This window comes from Scylla paramamosain, chromosome 48 (assembly GCF_035594125.1).
Source record: "Scylla paramamosain isolate STU-SP2022 chromosome 48, ASM3559412v1, whole genome shotgun sequence".
In the NCBI taxonomy this organism is placed as follows: domain Eukaryota; kingdom Metazoa; phylum Arthropoda; class Malacostraca; order Decapoda; family Portunidae; genus Scylla; species Scylla paramamosain.
Window position 1 is genome coordinate 2,018,779 of NC_087198.1, and position 17,500 is coordinate 2,036,278.

At 45.6% G+C, this 17,500-nt stretch overlaps 3 long non-coding RNA genes across 4 annotated transcripts in view; all 3 read left to right on the forward strand.

The window, feature by feature from the left end:
• LOC135095246 (uncharacterized) overlaps positions 1 to 2,071 on the forward strand; it is a 9,808-nt gene extending 7,737 nt beyond the window's left edge. The window contains exon 4 of the long non-coding RNA XR_010264161.1: positions 1,748 to 2,071. This is a non-coding gene — a long non-coding RNA (uncharacterized LOC135095246). The remainder of the gene's footprint in view (positions 1 to 1,747) is intronic.
• A 3,915-nt stretch (positions 2,072 to 5,986) lies between these two features.
• LOC135095327 (uncharacterized) lies at positions 5,987 to 15,343 on the forward strand. 2 transcript variants are annotated; one of them, XR_010264282.1, is made up of 10 exons: positions 5,987 to 6,582; positions 6,971 to 7,115; positions 9,339 to 9,535; positions 9,915 to 9,972; positions 11,249 to 11,413; positions 12,060 to 12,207; positions 12,555 to 12,681; positions 13,077 to 13,321; positions 13,425 to 13,519; positions 15,300 to 15,343. It is a non-coding gene; the product is annotated as an uncharacterized LOC135095327 (long non-coding RNA). The 2 variants fall into 2 exon arrangements; XR_010264283.1 differs by lacking the exon at positions 6,971 to 7,115 and having other exon boundaries at positions 5,989 to 6,582.
• A 1,217-nt stretch (positions 15,344 to 16,560) lies between these two features.
• Positions 16,561 to 17,500, forward strand: part of LOC135095328 (uncharacterized) — a 1,156-nt gene continuing 216 nt past the window's right edge. Inside the window, exons 1-2 of the long non-coding RNA XR_010264284.1 lie at positions 16,561 to 16,630; positions 16,999 to 17,208. This is a non-coding gene — a long non-coding RNA (uncharacterized LOC135095328). The remainder of the gene's footprint in view (positions 16,631 to 16,998; positions 17,209 to 17,500) is intronic.

Consider the following 17,500-nt stretch of genomic DNA (forward strand, 5'->3'; position numbering starts at 1 on the left):
ACAATTCATCTACATTTACCTCACCCAATCCCCTGATCTTGGCCCCTACCATCCTCTCCACTCCCTCGTCTACTCGCCTCGACCTCACCTCTCTCATTTCAGCATGACCTGACATTCCAACACATTCACACCTGTCTCCCCCTTCCTCTCTCCTCCGCCCCTTATGGACACATCTTGCCTCCTGTTGTCCTGCACCCTCGCGCCTCACCTCGCGTCTCACCCTGCCTTATCTCTCTGAACTCCGTCCCTGACCTGACCTGACCCTGCATCCCTTGCCAGTCAAGTCCTTGGAGGTACCTTTTTAATTCCTCAAAGTGTGTTTTCCTAAAGTCAGGTATTTTACTAGTCTTTTTGCTTCTAACAGTTTATTATTCCCATTCTAAATTGTACCTAATTTCCCTATGGTCACTGTTACCTCCAACTGCTGCCCTCCAACCTCTACCTGCATGACTCTAGTAGTAGTGGTGGTGGTGATGGTGGTGGTAGTAGCAGTAGTAGTAGTAGTAGTGGTGGTGGTGAGAGAGAGAGAGAGAGAGAGAGAGAGAGAGAGAGAGAGAGAGAGAGAGAGAGAGAGAGAGAGAGAGAGAGAGATTGGTTTTCAGAGTGGTGGGTAAGTGTATTGGGCTAGAATGCGTCTGAAATGGGCTGGATTGGGCTAGAATGGACTGTATTGAGCTGGAATGGGCTAGAATGAGCTGGATTGGGCTAGAATGGGTCTGAAATGAGCTGGATTGGGCTAGAGTGGGCTGGATTGGGGCGGAATGGGCTAGAATGGGCTGTATTGGAGCGGAATGGGCTAGAATGGGCTGTATCGGGCTAGAATGGGCTAGAATAGGCTGGATTGGGCTAGAAGGGTCTGTATTGGGCTGGAATGGGCTAGAATGACCTGGATTGGGCTAGAATGGGCTGGATTGGGCTAAAATGGGCGGGAATGGTCTGGATTGGGCTGGAATAAGTTGGGGTGAGGTAGATTGGGCTGGAATAGGCTGGGATGGGCTGGATTGGGCTGGAATGAGTTGGAGTGAGCTGGATTGGGCTGGAATAGGCTGGGATAGGCTGGATTGGGCTGGAATCGGCTGGATTGGGCTGGATTGGGCTGGAATGAGTTGGAGTGAGCTGGATTGGGCTGGAATAGGCTGGGTTTGGCTGGATTGGGCTGGAATAGGCTGGGTTGGGCAGGATTGGGCTACAATGAGGTAAATAATGGGACTGTTTGTCAAGATTGAAAAAAAACATGATTTTTCTTAAAATATTAAAAAAAAAATTTGTTTGATTTAAATTATATTTTTTTGTATTAAAGTTATTGTTGCTTTATTTTATTTATTTTTATTTATTTATTTTGTTTTATTTATTTATTTTGTTTTTTGTTTAGTAAGCTTGTGTGAATGATGAGGCCATGCTGTTGTTGTTGTTATTGTTGTTGTTGTTGTTGTTGTTGTTGTTGTTGTTGTGAAGCAGGCCAGTGTTCGTGACACAACACACTCCATTACACAGTTAACAAACAAATAATTTTTTGCATTAAGAAATGACAAATAGCAGAAAGTGTAATCAGATCAGTTATATTAAACTAACTAACTTCGCATTAAAAAAAAAAAAAAAACATAAGCTCATTAAACTTCATAATTAAATTTATTGTCATTATTACCAACAAAAAACAAGTTGTGTTTGAGGTGCAAGAGATGCTGGGAGGAGACTGCCAGGGAGGTGATGGGAGAGAGGGAGCCCCATGCTGCTTCACCTTTCCCAGGGTGAGTGCTGGCAGTCTGGCCAGGCGGCGGTGGTGGTGGTGGTGGCGGTGGTGACGCTACCCGGGGACAGGCAGCGTGGTGGTGGTTGGCCTGGTGTCTCTGGCCAGGTAGTGCCTGGAGGAGGTGCAGGAGGCAGCCCGCCACTGCCCCACTGCTGAGGTGACTGTGGTGCAGTGTGGCGTGGTGCTGGCACGGCACTGCTGCACCACACCACACACCACACCACTGCCACCATCATTTATTTATTTATTTATTTTTGAGTAGACAAGCAAACACATACACACACCCATAAACACACACACACACACACACACACACACACACACACACACATACATACAGACAGACATACAGACAGACAGACGGACACACATGTAATGTTCAGAGTGCGGGTTGTGATGGTGGCGGTTGTTGGTGTGAATATTGGCGGCAGGACACACCGCTCCACGCATTGCTCCTTCACTAACAACACGAAAGTTTTCAGCGCAAACACTTCTGTTATCAATATTCACACTGTCTCATTTTGCTTCTCAATAAAATTATTGTACAAACACAAATCTTGCTTTTCATTTTCCTTCAGGTGGAAGTGAAAGGCCGCGCTGCACCCTCAGTTACACTAGTGCTCCTCTTATTACCATTACTACTATTATTATTATTATTATTATTATTATCATTATTATTATTATTATTATTATTATTATTATCATTATTATTAACTGTAGGTTGACTTTGTAAGTTTGCTTTAGTCACCGTCAATCTGTGCCGTTCTCTTTGAAGACTGCGTTGATGGAAGGGGTGACTGCACCAATGTCACTGCGGGGGGGACTGCGCTCAAAACTGTGCCACGCTTGACTTTCCTTGGTGACGGAATACACAGAGGGGATGTGCCGCAACACTGCAGCAAAGACAGGGGAGATGTGGGCACTTATACAGTCATACCAGTGACGTAATGGCTGCACCGCTTATTTGGGTGGCTCATGAATAACAAGATAAAGTTAAACAAAAGCAAAATTTTATGAGGAAGAGCAAAGGGATTTACGTTGTAGCATTGTTTGAGTGAGCGGTAGAAGACAGCTAGATATGCAACATTGCGGCGGTGAGAGAGAGGCTGAAGACAGTCAGTTAGAGGAGAGGAGTTGATGAGACGAAAAGCTTTTGATTCCACCCTGTCTAGAAGAGCAGTATGAGTGGAACCCCCCAGACATGTGAAGCATACTCCATACATGGACGGATAAGGCCCTTGTACAGCGTTAGCAGCTGGGGGGGGGATGAGAAAAACTGGGGGAGACATCTCAGAACACCTAACTTCATAGAAGCTGTTTTAGCTAGAGATGAGATGTGAAGTTTCCAGTTCAGATTATAAGTAAAGGACAGACCGAGGATGTTCAGTGTAGAAGAGGGGGACAGTTGAGTGTCATTGAAGAAGAGGGGATAGTTGTCTGGAAGGTTGTGTCGAGTTGATAGATAGAGGAATTGAGTTTTTGAGGCATTGAACAATACGAAGTTTGCTCTGCCCCAATCAGAAATTTTAGAAAGATCAGAAGTCAGGCGTTCTGTGGCTTCCCTGCGTAATATGTTTACCTCCTGAAGGGTTGGACGTCTATGAAAAGACGTGGAGAAGTGCAGGGTGGTATCATCAGCGTAGGAGTGGATAGGACAAGAAGTTTGGTTTAGAAGATCATTAATGAATAATAAGAAGAGAGTGGGTGACAGAACAGAACCCTGAGGAACACCACTGTTAATAGATTTAGGAGAAGAACAGTGACCGTCTACCACAGCAGCAATAGAACGGTCAGAAAGGAAACTTGAGATGAAGTTACAGAGAGAAGGATAGAAACCGTAGGAGGGTAGTTTGGAAATCAAAGCTTTGTGCCAGACTCTATCAAAAGCTTTTGATATCTCCAAGGCAACAGCAAAAGTTTCACCAAAATCTCTAAAAGAGGATGACCAAGACTCAGTAAGGAAAGCCAGAAGATCACCAGTAGAGCGGTCTTGACGGAACCCATACTGGCGATCAGATACAAGGTTGTGAAGTGGTAGATGTTTAACAATCTTCCTGTTGAGGATAGATTGAAAAACTTTAGATAGACAGGAAATTAAAGCAATAGGACGGTATAGTTTGAGGGATTAGAACGGTCACCCTTTTTAGGAACAGGCCGAATGTAGGCAAACTTCCAGCAAGAAGGAAATGTAGATGCTGACAGACAGAGATGAAAGAGTTTGACTAGGCAAGGTGCAAGCACGGAGGCACAGTTTCGGAGAACAATAGGAGGGACCCCATCAGGTCCATAAGCCTTCCGAGGGTTTAGGCCAGTGAGGGCATGGAAAACATCATTGCAAAGAATTTTAATAGGTGGCATGAAGTAGTCAGAGGGTGGAGGAGAGGGAGGAACAAGCCCAGAATCGTCCAAGGTAGAGTTTTTAGCAAAGGTTTGAGCAAAGAGTTCAGCTTTAGAAATAGATGTGATAGCAGTGGTGCCATCTGGCTGAAGTAGAGGAGGGAAAGAAGAAGCAAAGTTATTGGAGATATTTTTGGCTAGATGCCAGAAATCACGAGGGGAGTTAGATCTTGAAAGGTTTTGACATTTTCTGTTAATGAAGGAGTTTTTGGCTAGTTGGAGAACAGACTTGGCATGGTTCTGGGCAGAAATATAAAGTGCATGAGATTCTGGTGATGGAAGGCTTAAGTACCTTTTGTGGGCCACCTCTCTATCATGTATAGCACGAGAACAAGCTGTGTTAAACCAAGGTTTAGAAGGTTTAGGACGAGAAAAAGAGTGAGGAATGTACGCCTCCATGCCAGACACTATCACCTCTGTTATGCGCTCAGCACACAAAGACGGCTCTCTGACACGGAAGCAGTGGTCATTCCAAGGAAAATCAACAAAATACCTCCTCAGGTCCCCCCAACTAGCAGAGGCAAAACGCCAGAGGCACCTTCGCTTAGGGGGATCCTGAGGAGGGATTGGAGTGATAGGATAAGATAAAGATATGAGATTGTGATCGGAGGAGCCCAATGGAGAAGAAAGGGTGACAGCATAAGCAGAAGGATTAGAGATCAGGAAAAGGTCAAGAATGTTGGGCGTATCTCCAAGACAGTCAGGAATACGAGTAGGGTGTTGCTCTAGGTCATGGAGGATAGCAAAGTTGTAGGCTAGTTCACCAGGATGGTCAGTGAAGGGAGAGGAAAGCCAAAGCTGGTGGTGAACATTGAAGTCTCCAAGAATGGAGATCTCTGCAAAAGGGAAGAGGGTCAGAATGTGCTCCACTTTGGAAGTTAAGTAGTCAAAGAATTTCTTATAGTCAGAGGAGTTAGGTGAGAGGTATACAGCACAGATAAATTTGGTATGAGAGTGACTCTGTAGTCGTAGCCAGATGGTGGAAAACTCGGAAGATCAAGAGCATGGGCACGAGAGCAGGTTAAGTCATTGGCACATAAACGCAGCATCCAGCTTTGGATCGAAAATGAGGATAGAGAAAGTAGGAGGGAACAGAAAAGGGGCTACTGTCAGTTGCCTCAGACACCTGAGTTTCAGTGAGGAAAAGAAGATGAGGTTTAGAAGAGGAGAGGTGGTGTTCTACAGATTGAAAATTAGATCTTAGACCGCGAATGCACAAGTTAATGAAGAAAAAGTTGAGGGGGGTGTCAAGACACTTAGGGTCATCGACGGAAAGGCAGTCCGACCTGGGGACATTTATGGTCCCCTCACCAGATGGGGACTCCGAGGCTGGTGTAGGAGTCGCCATGATGATTTTAAAATTTTTGAGTGAATGGTGTGTGTGTTATTAGGTGCTTGTAGTTTTGTGTGGAGGAAGAGAGTTGTCTTTAGAGGGCAGGCTGTGACTGCCCCCTTGTGTTGTGAGACACAAAGGGAAACGTTCAGTGAGGTCACATCTGGGTTTAATGATAAGTTCACAGCACCCCCTGAACAGTGCTGCACACCTCACTGGGAGTAATTATCGTTTCGGCAGGTGTCTACTGCCTCCTCCAGCTCACACACAGAGGCACGCTGACAGTGCTGCCAGTGTGTCGTGGCAAGGAAGAAAGGGAAGGGACCCTAAAAGAGATGAAAAAGTCCCTTGTGCACGCCTGGGAAGTACGCCTGAGGGAGTTTAGGTGTTAAATTAGAGGAGAAATGTTGACCCCGTGCTCTCAAGTAGCTGATCTGCGGAAGACGTCACAAGAAGAATAACAACAAGATCAAGAACAAGATCATCGTCATTGTTGCCGAGCGAGGGCACAGTGTATGGATGTGAATGCAAGGAGTTACAGGTGGTCTGAGTCCCGCAGCAAAGTGTGCCAGATGTGTGACATGGGAGAGGATGAGACGGTGGAACATGTGGTGCTGGAGTGTGTGCAGTATGCCAGAGACAGGAATGAGATGATGCAAGTGATACTGACTGAGTTAGGGCATGATAGGAATGAAAGAGTGGAGAAGACAGGAAAGGAATGGATGGTGTTGTTGCTGGGACTGGGTAGAGAGGCCAATGAAAGGATGATTGAGGCGGTGAAAGAGTTTCTGGAGAGAATGTGGCGTGCCAGGTGTATGAACAATTAGGATAGAGGATGCTGTTCGTTTCTCTTTTTTTTTTCCCCCTTTCTACAGGAGTTGCCGATCCAAAGGCCTGGCTCAGGAGTGATCCTGTGCCACCTGTACCATCAAGATCAAGATCAAGATCTTGTTTACCTTTGTCACAGTGCTCCTCCTCCTGCTGTCCGTGTGTATGTGTGTCTGTGTGTGCGTGTGAGCCTGCCTGTGTGTGTGTGTGTGCGTGTGTGTGTGCGTGTGTCTTTTGAAGGCATCTCTCAGGCCGCTGCTGTCTCCTCTGCCTGGTGAGTGAGGGCGATCTCTCTCTCTCTCTCTCTCTCTCTCTCTCTCTCTCTCTCTCTCTCTCTCTCTCTCTCTCTCTCGTACACACGCAACGAAAACTACTACTACTACTACTACTACTACTACTACTACTACTACTACTACTACTACTACTACTACTACTACTACTACTAAGGTTTAATTTCCTGATCTCTCTCTCTCTCTCTCTCTCTCTCTCTCTCTCTCTCTCTCTCTCTCTCTCTCTCTCTCTCTCTCCTTGGTCTCTTTTTCCTTATAATTATCTCCTCCTCCTCCTCCTCCTCCTCTTCCTCCTCCTCCTCCTCCTCCTCCTCCTCCTCCTCCTCCTGTTGTTATTTGTTTCATGAATATCATTAAGTGTTGTGTCTGCAGGAAGGAAGGAGAACAAATAGAGGAAGGAAGGAAGGAAGGAAAGAAGGAAGGAAGGAAGAAAGAAAGGACAGTGTTGAGTCTCGCAGGTCACGCCAGCGTCTTGTAAACTGTAAATTTGCTTGCTTCACCTGCCAATTGTGAACCAGTAAGTCAATTCTTGCTTCACTTTAGGTTTGGTTAGGTTAAGTTAGGTTAGGTTAGGTTTGGTTAGGTATGGTTAGGTTTGGTTAGGTTTGGTTAGGTTAGGTTAAGTTAGGTTTGGTTAGGTTAAGTTAGGTTAAGTTAGGTTTGGTTAGGTTAAGTTAGGTTTGGTTAGGTATGGTTAGGTTTGGTTAGGTTAAGTTAGGTTTGGTTAGGTTTGGTTAGGTTTGGTTAGGTTAAGTTAGGTTTGGTTAGGTTAAGTTAGGTAATATTATGTTTGGTTAGGTTAAGTTAGGTTTGGTTAGGTTTGGTTAGGTTAAGTTAGGTAATATTATGTTTGGTTAGGTTAAGTTAGGTTTTGTTAGGTTAAGTTAGGTTTGGTTAGGTTAGGTTAGATTAAGTTAGGTAATATTATGTTTGGTTAGGTTAAGTTAGGTTTGGTTAGGTTAAGTTAGGTTTGGTTAGGTTTTGTTAGGTTAGGTTTGGTAATATTATGTTGAGTTAGGTTAGCTTGTGTTGTGTTGTGTTGTGTTGTGTTAAGCCGTGAGGTTGTTGTGCACCGTGGACAGGTGGACGGGTGCAGCAGTGAGCACACTGGTGTGTGGGGCTTGGCACACCAGTGGTGCGCTGGTCAGTAAACACAACTGTAGATTTAAAGTAATTTTTCTCCTTTGCAATTACTGAGTGCACCTTTTGTTGACTGTTGAACATTAGCAAGGGACAGGAACATGTGCAACACCAACACACCAACATGCATTGACCCTTTCCTCTGAGGCAAGGTGTTCACACTTCACCACTGAACACTCACCCTTTTTATGGTGTGAACAACTAAGACACAGTAACACAAACAAACAAACAATGTGCAGTGCAGAATTGGAGTTGTGTCATTGAAAACCACCTACACTGATGAAATAAATCAATAAATTATGATACTTGCAACAACTTGTATTTGTAGGTGAAGAAAATGAGTGGGATTAGTGTGAGTGGTTTGGTGAGTGGCATGCAGCGTGTTCCAGCACGGAAGCCTTCTCTGTTCTCAATGCTAAAATTAACGTGCTGCCCAAACAAACAAAGTTGTCGCTGGCTTGTCACAAATGTGCATGTCACACACAAATGGTTTGAATAATCTTGAAGTAAACACACTTTCTATAAACAACACTGCTCACTACACTCACACACACACACACACACACACACACACACACACACACACACACACACACACACACACACACACACACACATACACACACACACACACACACACACACACACACACACACACACACACACACACACACACACACACACACACACACACACATAAGTAAATAAATATATGTGTGTGTGTAAATAAATATGTGTGTGTGTGTGTGTGTGTGTGTGTGCGTGCGCATGTCAAGCCACACGAGTTGTTGGGACAGAGAGAAGGTGCCCATGTGCTTTCTCCTTGATGGCTGCAGTGTGAATGGCGCTGCGGCAGTGGGAAGCTTGCCAACACAGGGGCACCTCTTGTTGTTGTCTGATGCAGCTAGTGGCTTGAGTTAGGTAGCTTAGGGTTAGGTTAGGTTAGGTTAACTTTGGTCAGGTTAGGTTAGGTTAGCCTTGGTTGGGTGAGGTTAGGTTAGCTTAGGTTAGGTTAGATCAGGTTAGGTTAGGTTAGATTAGAGTTAGGTTAGGTTAGGTTAGCTTAAGTCAGGTTAGGTTAGATCAGGTTAGGTTAGAGTTAGGTTAGATCAGGTTAGGTTAGCTTAAGTCAGGTTAGGTTAGGTTAGAGTTAGGTTAGGTTAGGTTAGGTTAGGTTAGGGTATGGTGCAAGAAGTAAAGGGGATGGCAGTGTTGGTTGTAGCTGCAAATTTAGCAGGATAACTAAGGTGATGCTATAAAAAAATGACCAAAGGTGTTTTTGATGCATTTGTACCACAGGTGATGCGTCGACCTAGCCTGACCCACCCCTAACCTAACCTAACCTCACCTAACCTAACCTAACCTAACCTAACCTAACCTAACCTAACACAATGAAATCTAAAGCAACCTAACCTAACCTTTCTCTCTCTCTCTCTCTCTCTCTCTCTCTCTCTCTCTCTCTCTCTCTCTCTCTCTCTCTCTCTCTCTCTCTCTCTCTCTCTCTCTCTCTCTCTCTCTCTCTCTCTCTCTCTCTCTCTCTCTCTCTCTCTCTCTCTCTCTCTCTCTCTCTCTCTCTCTCTCTCTCTCTCTCTCTCCTCAGCCAAGCAAAAACCAAGCCATCCTATTGGTCAACAGGGGATCACCATCAGCCCTCCCATTGGCCCAGAGCTTTGTGGATTGTGATTGGACGGCTGGCTGGCTGACCTGACCTGACCTCAACCGAGCCAACATGATTTACGTTTTCCTCGTTGACACTGGCACCATGATGACCTTTGACATGAACCTGGCACTAGAGAGGTAGGCAGAGAGAGAGAGTGAGAGAGAGAGAGAGAGAGAGAGAGAGAGAGAGAGATGTATTTTTTGGCAAAGGTATTTATGTAATTAGAATTATATCAATGTGTGTGTTTGTGACCTGTCAATATACATAGGCCTACAGATTTTGTGACCAGTCAATATACATAGGCCTACAGATTTTGTGACCTGTCAATATACATAGGCCTACAGATTTTGTGACCTGTAAATATACATAGGCCTACATAGGTACTTGAGTAAGCCTTTAGTTAGCTGAACAATCTGAGGCAACAATCACACTAATAATAATAATAATAATAATAATAATAATAATAATAATAATAATAATAATAATAATAATAATTGGTTTATTTATTTTGTGCAGTGTTGAGGTGTTGAAGGGTGCAATACACAATGCTGTCAAGGTGCCCCCAGACAAACAGGTCAGTATTGCCAGATAGCTTACCTTAGCTTAGGTTAGGTTAGGTTAAGTTTGGTTAGCTTAGAGTTCTTCCAAACTGGTGTGTGTGTGTGTGTGTGTGTGTGTGTGTGTGTGTGTGTGTGTGTGTGTGTGTGTGTGTGTGTGTGTGTGTGTCTCCGCTGAGGCCAAATAAGACAAGTTTTTCGATGAGATGTGGACGGATGGGAGGGGTGTGGGTGATGGTCCTGTGGGTCCTGGCATGGGCGGTGCTGGGTGGCGGCCGTCACGTGGCTTGGTGCGGGAGAGACTCCTGGGCAGTGAGAGGAATGGCAGAGAGGCTGGCAGAGTGAGGGGGCACCAGCAGACACACCCTGCCTGACTGTGGTGCACAACAAACTCACCAGTGACAAGGCTGTGTGTCCCTCGGCTGGTGAGGCAAGGCACGCTGGCTGGAGCTGGCGAGGGAGAGGCAGCCTGCACCAAGAGACTAACTGACTGACTGACTGACTGACTGACTGACTGACTGACTGACTGGCTGGCTGGCTGGCTGGCTGGCTGGCTGGCTGGCTGGCTGGCTGGCTGGCTGGCTGGCTGACTGACTGACTGACTGACTGACTGACTGACTGACTGACTGACTGACTGACTGACTGGCTGACTTACTGACTGACTGACTGATGGACTGACTGACTGACTGACTAACTAACTAACTGTGTGGCTGACTGACTGATGGACTGACTGACTGACTGACTGACTGACTGACTGACTGACTGACTGACTGACTGACTGACTGACTGACTGACTGACTGACTGACTGACTGACTGAGTTTACCTGTGTGGGCCAATTCAGGCTGCGCAGTGTGTGTGTGTGTGTGTGTGTGTGTGTGTGTGTGTGGCAGTGTCTGGGATGCCTCCCCTCTTCAGCTTGTCAACTCTGCCAGGGTCATTGACACACGCGAGTCACTCTGGCAATCTTGTTGTACTTGTCATGTTAGTTTGTGTTTTGTAATGATTTTTGTTTTATTTTTTGTTGTTTGTTGTTAATGTTTTGTGAGTTGTGTTAATATTTGATGTTGTTTGTTGAATTTGTAGAATTGCTATGTGCCTATTGCTTGTTTGCGAGGTGACAGTGGTTAGTGTGTGTGTGTGTGTGTGTGTGTGTGTGTGTGTGTGTGTGTGTGTGTGTGTGTGTGTGTGTGTGTGTGTGTGTGTGTGTGTGTGTGTGTTACTACTACTACTACTACTACTACTACTACTACTACTACTACTACTACTACTACTACTACTACTATTGTCAACAGGTGCTGCTGGCATCTGGGGGTGAAACACTGGACTCCTGCAAGCGGGTATGTCATTACTCGGCCGGCACAGACACGTCCCCCATCTTTCTGTTCTCCAAGGTGGCCATTGAGGGAGCGGCTCCACCAACCCCTTCTGTGCAGCCTGGCGGGGACGGCGACCTCAGGGTAGGTGGTGGTGGTGGTGGTGGTGGTGAAGGGTTGAGAATGGTGGTTGACTTGCAGTGGTGAGGCAGGCAGATGCAGCAAGCCAACAGACCTACATGTGGCAGGCCCAGCACAAGACACACCTGCCTGTGTCTGCCTGCTAGCCTCATCTGTGTGGTTGGCAGCCTTCCTCCACAGCTCCCTGGTGACTCCCCACTCACCACCACTGACAGCCTCCTTGGTGATGCTGCTCCATTCACCCACCACTCTCTTCCACACACACTTCCTTCCTGTCTCTTTCCTCAATTTTTTGAAGCCCCAGTCTGCTACCTGTCATCCTGCCCACCAGTCCTCAGTGCGCTGGCTGCGTCCCCCTCGCCGTGACCCCCCATGCCCTCTTGACCTCCCCTCCCTCATCCTTGTGGTCACTCTCCCAGTGCTGGCTGTACCACCCCAGGCTGCAGCCCTCCCCACTGACCTCTCACCTTCCTGGCTGACCTCACCTCTGACCACTGCCAAATACAACTTTTACTCCTTGATATTCTGTTATTCTATTGTGTGTGTGTGTGTTTGTTTGTTTGTTTGTTTGTTTATTCAGCTTTATTTTATTGAATTACTACTACTACTACTACTACCACTACTACTACTACTACTAATACTGTTGCAGGCACAGGTGGAGGGGTGTCTCAACATGCCAGCCACTTACAACACTGTGGTGGCGCGGACACAGTTAGCACAGCAGTTTTACGAGCACGCTAGTGAGGTCACCAGAACGTGTCGCCAACTTGTTCACGACCAGCATCTGCAGCAACAAGGTCAGGTCGGGTTAGGTCAGATTAGGTTAGGTTATGTTAAGTTAGGTTAAGTTAGGTTTTTCAAATTTGAATGTTGTGAGTGTGTCAAAATGAAGGTCATGGGTTCTGAAGGTCACAAGGGGTTCTGAAGGTCACAAGGGAAAGCAGAAGGAGAGGGAAAGTAAAGAGGAAGAAAGAGAAAAAGATAAAGAAGAGAAGAGGGAACAAAGAAGAAGAAGAAATAATTGTTATGAATTTGTCTCTCTCCTCTTCCTCTTTCTTTCCTCTGTCCACTACTACTACTACTACTACTACTACTACTACTACTACTACTACTACTACTACTACTACTACTACTACTACTGCAGGCTGGGCAGCAGTGGTGGCCAACTTGGAGGACATTGTGGCAGCCTTCAGAACAAGACATGACGCATTCCAGCAAAATTTTGTGGAGTATCTCAGTGGCCGGGAGGAGAAGGTCGCCCTGCTTCAGTCGTGAGTTTGTGTGTGTGTGTGTGTGTGTGTGTCAGGGTTGGAGGAAAGGTGGAGGGAACATGGAGGAAGGTCTGTGAGGGAGGAGAAGCCTGGAGGTAACTTTTGGAGGGAGATATGGAGGAGAGAAGAGAGGGAGGTGGAGAGAATGTCTTGCTTATATTCTTTATCATTTACAAGTCTCTCCTATAGTTTTGTGTGATGCCCCACTCTTCCTGCCAACTTACCGGTAGGGAGAGAAGGAGGAGGAGGAGGAAGAGAGGAGGAGGAGGAGAGAGGAGAGAGGAGGAAAGAGATGAAAGATTGGTTGGAGTGTGTGTGTATGTGTGTCCGTCTGTCAACACTACTACTACTACTACTACTACTACTACTACTACTACTACTACTACTACTTACAGTTTTGAAGAGGACCTTAAGCTACCGGCAAGGATTCCAGTCTTCCCTGAACTCTTGGGGAAGACACAAGAGGAAGAGGAAGAGGAAGAAGCTGGGAAGAAGAGGAGGACAAGCACAGCACAGAAGAAAGAGGAGGAGGAAGAGAAGGAAGAGGAGGAGAAGGAGGAGGAGGAAGAGGAGGAAGAGCAGGAGGAGGAGAAAAGAGGAGGAGAAGGAGGAGGAGGAGGAGAAGGAGGAAAAAGAGAAAGTAAGTTGTTGTTATTGTTGTTGTTGTTGTTGTTGTTGTTGTAAATAAGAATAATTGTTGATATATCTCTCTCACTCTCTCTCTCTGTGTGTCTGTCTGTCAGTGAGGCAAGTGTCACTGCTGGACTGGATCAGCGCCAAGGACAGCCAAAGTGACGTCAGACAGATTGCCCAACTCTGCTGCAGGGGACTGGCTCAGGTGTGTGTGTGTGTGTGTGTGTGTGTGTGTGTGTGTGTGTGTGTATGTCAGGTATTCACACCTAATTCTTGCTGCGTAATTCTGTTTCCGCAGGATTGAGTCAAGTTTGTAATCTTGCATTGTTTAACAAGTTGAGTGTTGTCACAATTGTCTTTACTGTGGCTCCCCCCTCCCCCTGTGTTAGAATATTGCATGTTTCCAAGGCCACAGGGACACTCAGCCTGGTTCTCAAAAGTGTTTCTTCTGTCACTAATGCACAAATGTTGTTAATCTGTCTCTGGAACCGTAAAAACACCTTTGAAAACCCACATCACTTCAATTACAGCCTTTTAAAAGAGTGTATCTTGTCAGTAATGAAGAAATGTTATTAATCTGTCACTGCAACTGTAAAAACACCCTTGAAAACCCACATCACTTCAACTACAGCCTTTTAAAAGAGTGTTTCTCCCATCAGTAATGCAGAAATATTAATCTGTCACTGCAACTGTAAAAACACCCTTGAAAACCCACATCACTTCAACTACAGCCTTTTAAAATAGTGTTTCTCCCATCAGTAATGCAGAAATGTTAATCTGTCACTGCAACTGTAAAAACACCCTTGAAAACCCACATCACTTCAACTACAGCCTTTTAAAAGATTGTATCTTGTCAGTAATGAAGAAATGTTGTTAATCTGTCACTGCAACTGTAAAAACACCCTTGAAAACCCACATCACTTCAACTACAGCCTTTTAAAAGAGTGTTTCTCCTGTCAGTCATGCAGAAATGTTAATCTGTCACTGCAACTGTAAAAACACTCTTGAAAACCTGCGTCACTTCAACTGGAGCCTTTTAAAAGAGTGTTTCTCCTGTCAGTAATGCTGAAATGTTAATCTGTCACTGCAACTGTAAAAACATCCTTGAAAACCCACGTCACTTCAACTACAGCCTTTTAAAAGAGTGTTTCTCCTGTCAGTAATACAAAAATGTTGTTAATCTGTCACTGCAACTGTAAAAACACCTTTGAAAACCCACATCACTTCAACTACAGCCTTTTAAAAGAATGTTTCTCCCATCAGTAATGCAGAAATGTTAATCTGTCACTGCAACTGTAAAAACACCCTTGAAAACCCACGTCACTTCAACTACAGCCTTTAAAAGTGTTTCTCCTGTCAGTAATGCAGAAATGTTGTTAATCTGTCACTGCAATTGTAAAAACACACTTGAAAACTCGTGTCACTTCAACTGGAGCCTTTTAAAAGAGTGTTTCTCCTGTCAGTAATGCAGAAATGTTGTTAATCTGTCACTGCAACTGTAAAAACAACCCTTGAAAACCTGTGTCACCTCAACTACAGCCTTTTAAAAGAGTGTTTCTCCTGTCAGTAATGCAGAAATGTTGTTAATCTGTCACTGCAACTGTAAAAACACCCTTGAAAACCTGTGTCACTTCAACTACAGCCTTTTAAAAGAGTGTTTCTCCTGTCAGTAATGCAGAAATGTTGTTAATCTGTCACTGCAATTGTAAAAACAAACTTGAAAGCTCGTGTCACTTCAACTGGAGCCTTTTAAAAGAGTGTTTCTCCTGTCAATAATGCAGAAATGTTGCTAATCTGTCACTGCAACTGTAAAAACACCCTCAAAAACCCGCGTCATTTCAAGTAGACACACACACACACACACACACACACACACACACACACACACACACACACACACACACACACACACACACACACACACACACACACACACACACACACACACACACTCACTCAGCACCAGTACTGCTGCTGCCACACAGATCAGTGAGGGGCTGCTGGAACAAGTGGGGCAAGAGGTCAGCGCTGTGCTTCGAGAGGCAGACCGGCCACAGATGAAGGAGGTGAAGGGGCTTGGTGAGCGCCTGTGTGGCCTGGAGCAGCTCATGCATGATGCTGCCTACGTGGTGCAGGAGCAGAGCAATTTCTCACAGGTACTCCTTCATATCTCCCTCCACAAGTTACCTCCACACTTCTCCTTCCCTCACAGACCTTCTTCCATGTTCCTTCCACTTTCTTTCCAATCCTGACTATCCTGTGAGTCTTGCTTCATAGTTAAAATAGTGCTTTTGTTAGATAGTCTGACATCACCGCCAGCCATTTTCCCCTCCCACCACCCTCTATTCTTTCCTCCATATCTCTCTCCATGAGTTACTTCTACACTTCTCCTTCCTCACAGACCCTTCCTCCATGTTTCTTCCACCTTCTCTCCAATCCTGACTATCCTGCGAGTCTTGCTTCATAGTTGAAATAGTGCTTTTGTTACATAGTCTGACATCACCCGCCAGCCATTTTTCCCTCCACCACCCTCTATTCTTTCCTCCATATCTCCCATCATGAGTTAGCTCCAGGCATCTCCTTCCTCACAGATCTTTTTCCATGTTTTTTCCACCTTCTCTCTAATCCTGACTATCCTGCGAGTCTTGCTTCATAGTTAAAATAGTGCTTTTGTTAGATAGTCTGACATCACCGCCAGCCATTTTCCCCTCCATCACCCTCTATTCTTTCCTCCATATCTCTCTCCATGAGTTACCTCCACACTTCTCCTTCCTCACAGACCTTCCTCCAATGTTCCCTCCACCTTCCCTCCAATTCTGACTATCCTGTGTCTCTTGGTTCATAGTGAAAATAGTGCTTTTTTTGACCTGTGCTCTCTCTGGCAGGCTCTGTTGAAGAACCAGGAGAGGGCAGGGAAGGTGAATGACCCATCTATATTCCCTGACCTCTGCACTTCACACCGCAAGAATTTGATGCACATGTTGAAAAACCATCAAAAGGTGTGTGTGTGTGTGTGTGTGTGTGTGTGTGTGTGTGTGTGTGTGTGTGTGTGTGTAATAGTAGTAGTAGTAGTAATAGTAGTAGTAATATAGGAACATAATAAAAATAATCAAAAAATACTATGAAATTCTTACTGGAGGTGTTACTAACTCTCTCTCTCTCTCTCTCTCTCTCTCTCTCTCTCTCTCTCTCTCTCTCTCTCTCTCTCTCTCTCTCTCTCTCTCTCTCTCTCTCTCTCTCTCAGCTTGCAAGACATCAAAAGGAGATGCATCAAGACAAAGGAAGAGCTGTTGGAGAATTTGCACATTAGATTGAAGTAAGTATTCACAGCAGCAGGAGGAGGAGGAGGAGGAGGAGGAGGAAGGAGGAGGAGGATGGAGGAAGAGGAGGAGGAGGAGAAGAAGAAGAATCAGCTGTTCCTTTTTTGGTAATGATATTTGTTTGTTTGTTTGTTTTCTTTCTCAGTTTTCTCTCCTTCCTTCCTTATTTTCTTGTTATCATCATTGTCCTTCTCTTTTCATTATTCACTTTGAGCTGTGTTGTCACTTGTTCCTCTTTCTTCTCTCCCTCCATTACAAAATTTTCCCTTTTCAACTCCCACCCCCTCTGTTTCTCCTTCCCCCCCTCCCTCCCCTGCCCCCCTGCCTCCCTGCCTGTCTCTCTTAACCGATCCTGACCCCATAGGTGGATAATGTATATAGAGAGGCGCCTGTACGAGGCTGACACGCGCGTCTCCATGCATCAAGAGAGTGTTCGGTGCCTGGCTGGACTCCTGCAAGTGGTGGAGCAGATTCACTGCGCCCCGAGGGTCTATGCCGCAGCCGTCACGGAGGTGGCTCGACCGGCATGCCTTCTCCAGGGCCTTCCTGCAGGTGAACTAAGGATCAGAGAAGGGTGAGGATTGGAGGGGAGGTGGAGGGATGACTGGGGAAGGTGTGCAAACAAGGAGAAGCATGGAGGTAACTTGTGGAGGGAGATATTGGAGGAAAGGAGAGAGGGTGGTGGAGAGAAGAAGTATTGGCTGTGGTGGCAGACTATATAACAAAAGCACTATTTTATCAATGAAGCAAGTGTCACAGAATAGTCAGGATTGGAGGAGAGGTGGAAGAAACATGGAGGAAGGTCTGTGAGGAAGGAGAAACATGGAGGTAACTTGTGGAGGGAAATATGGAGGAAAGAAGACACA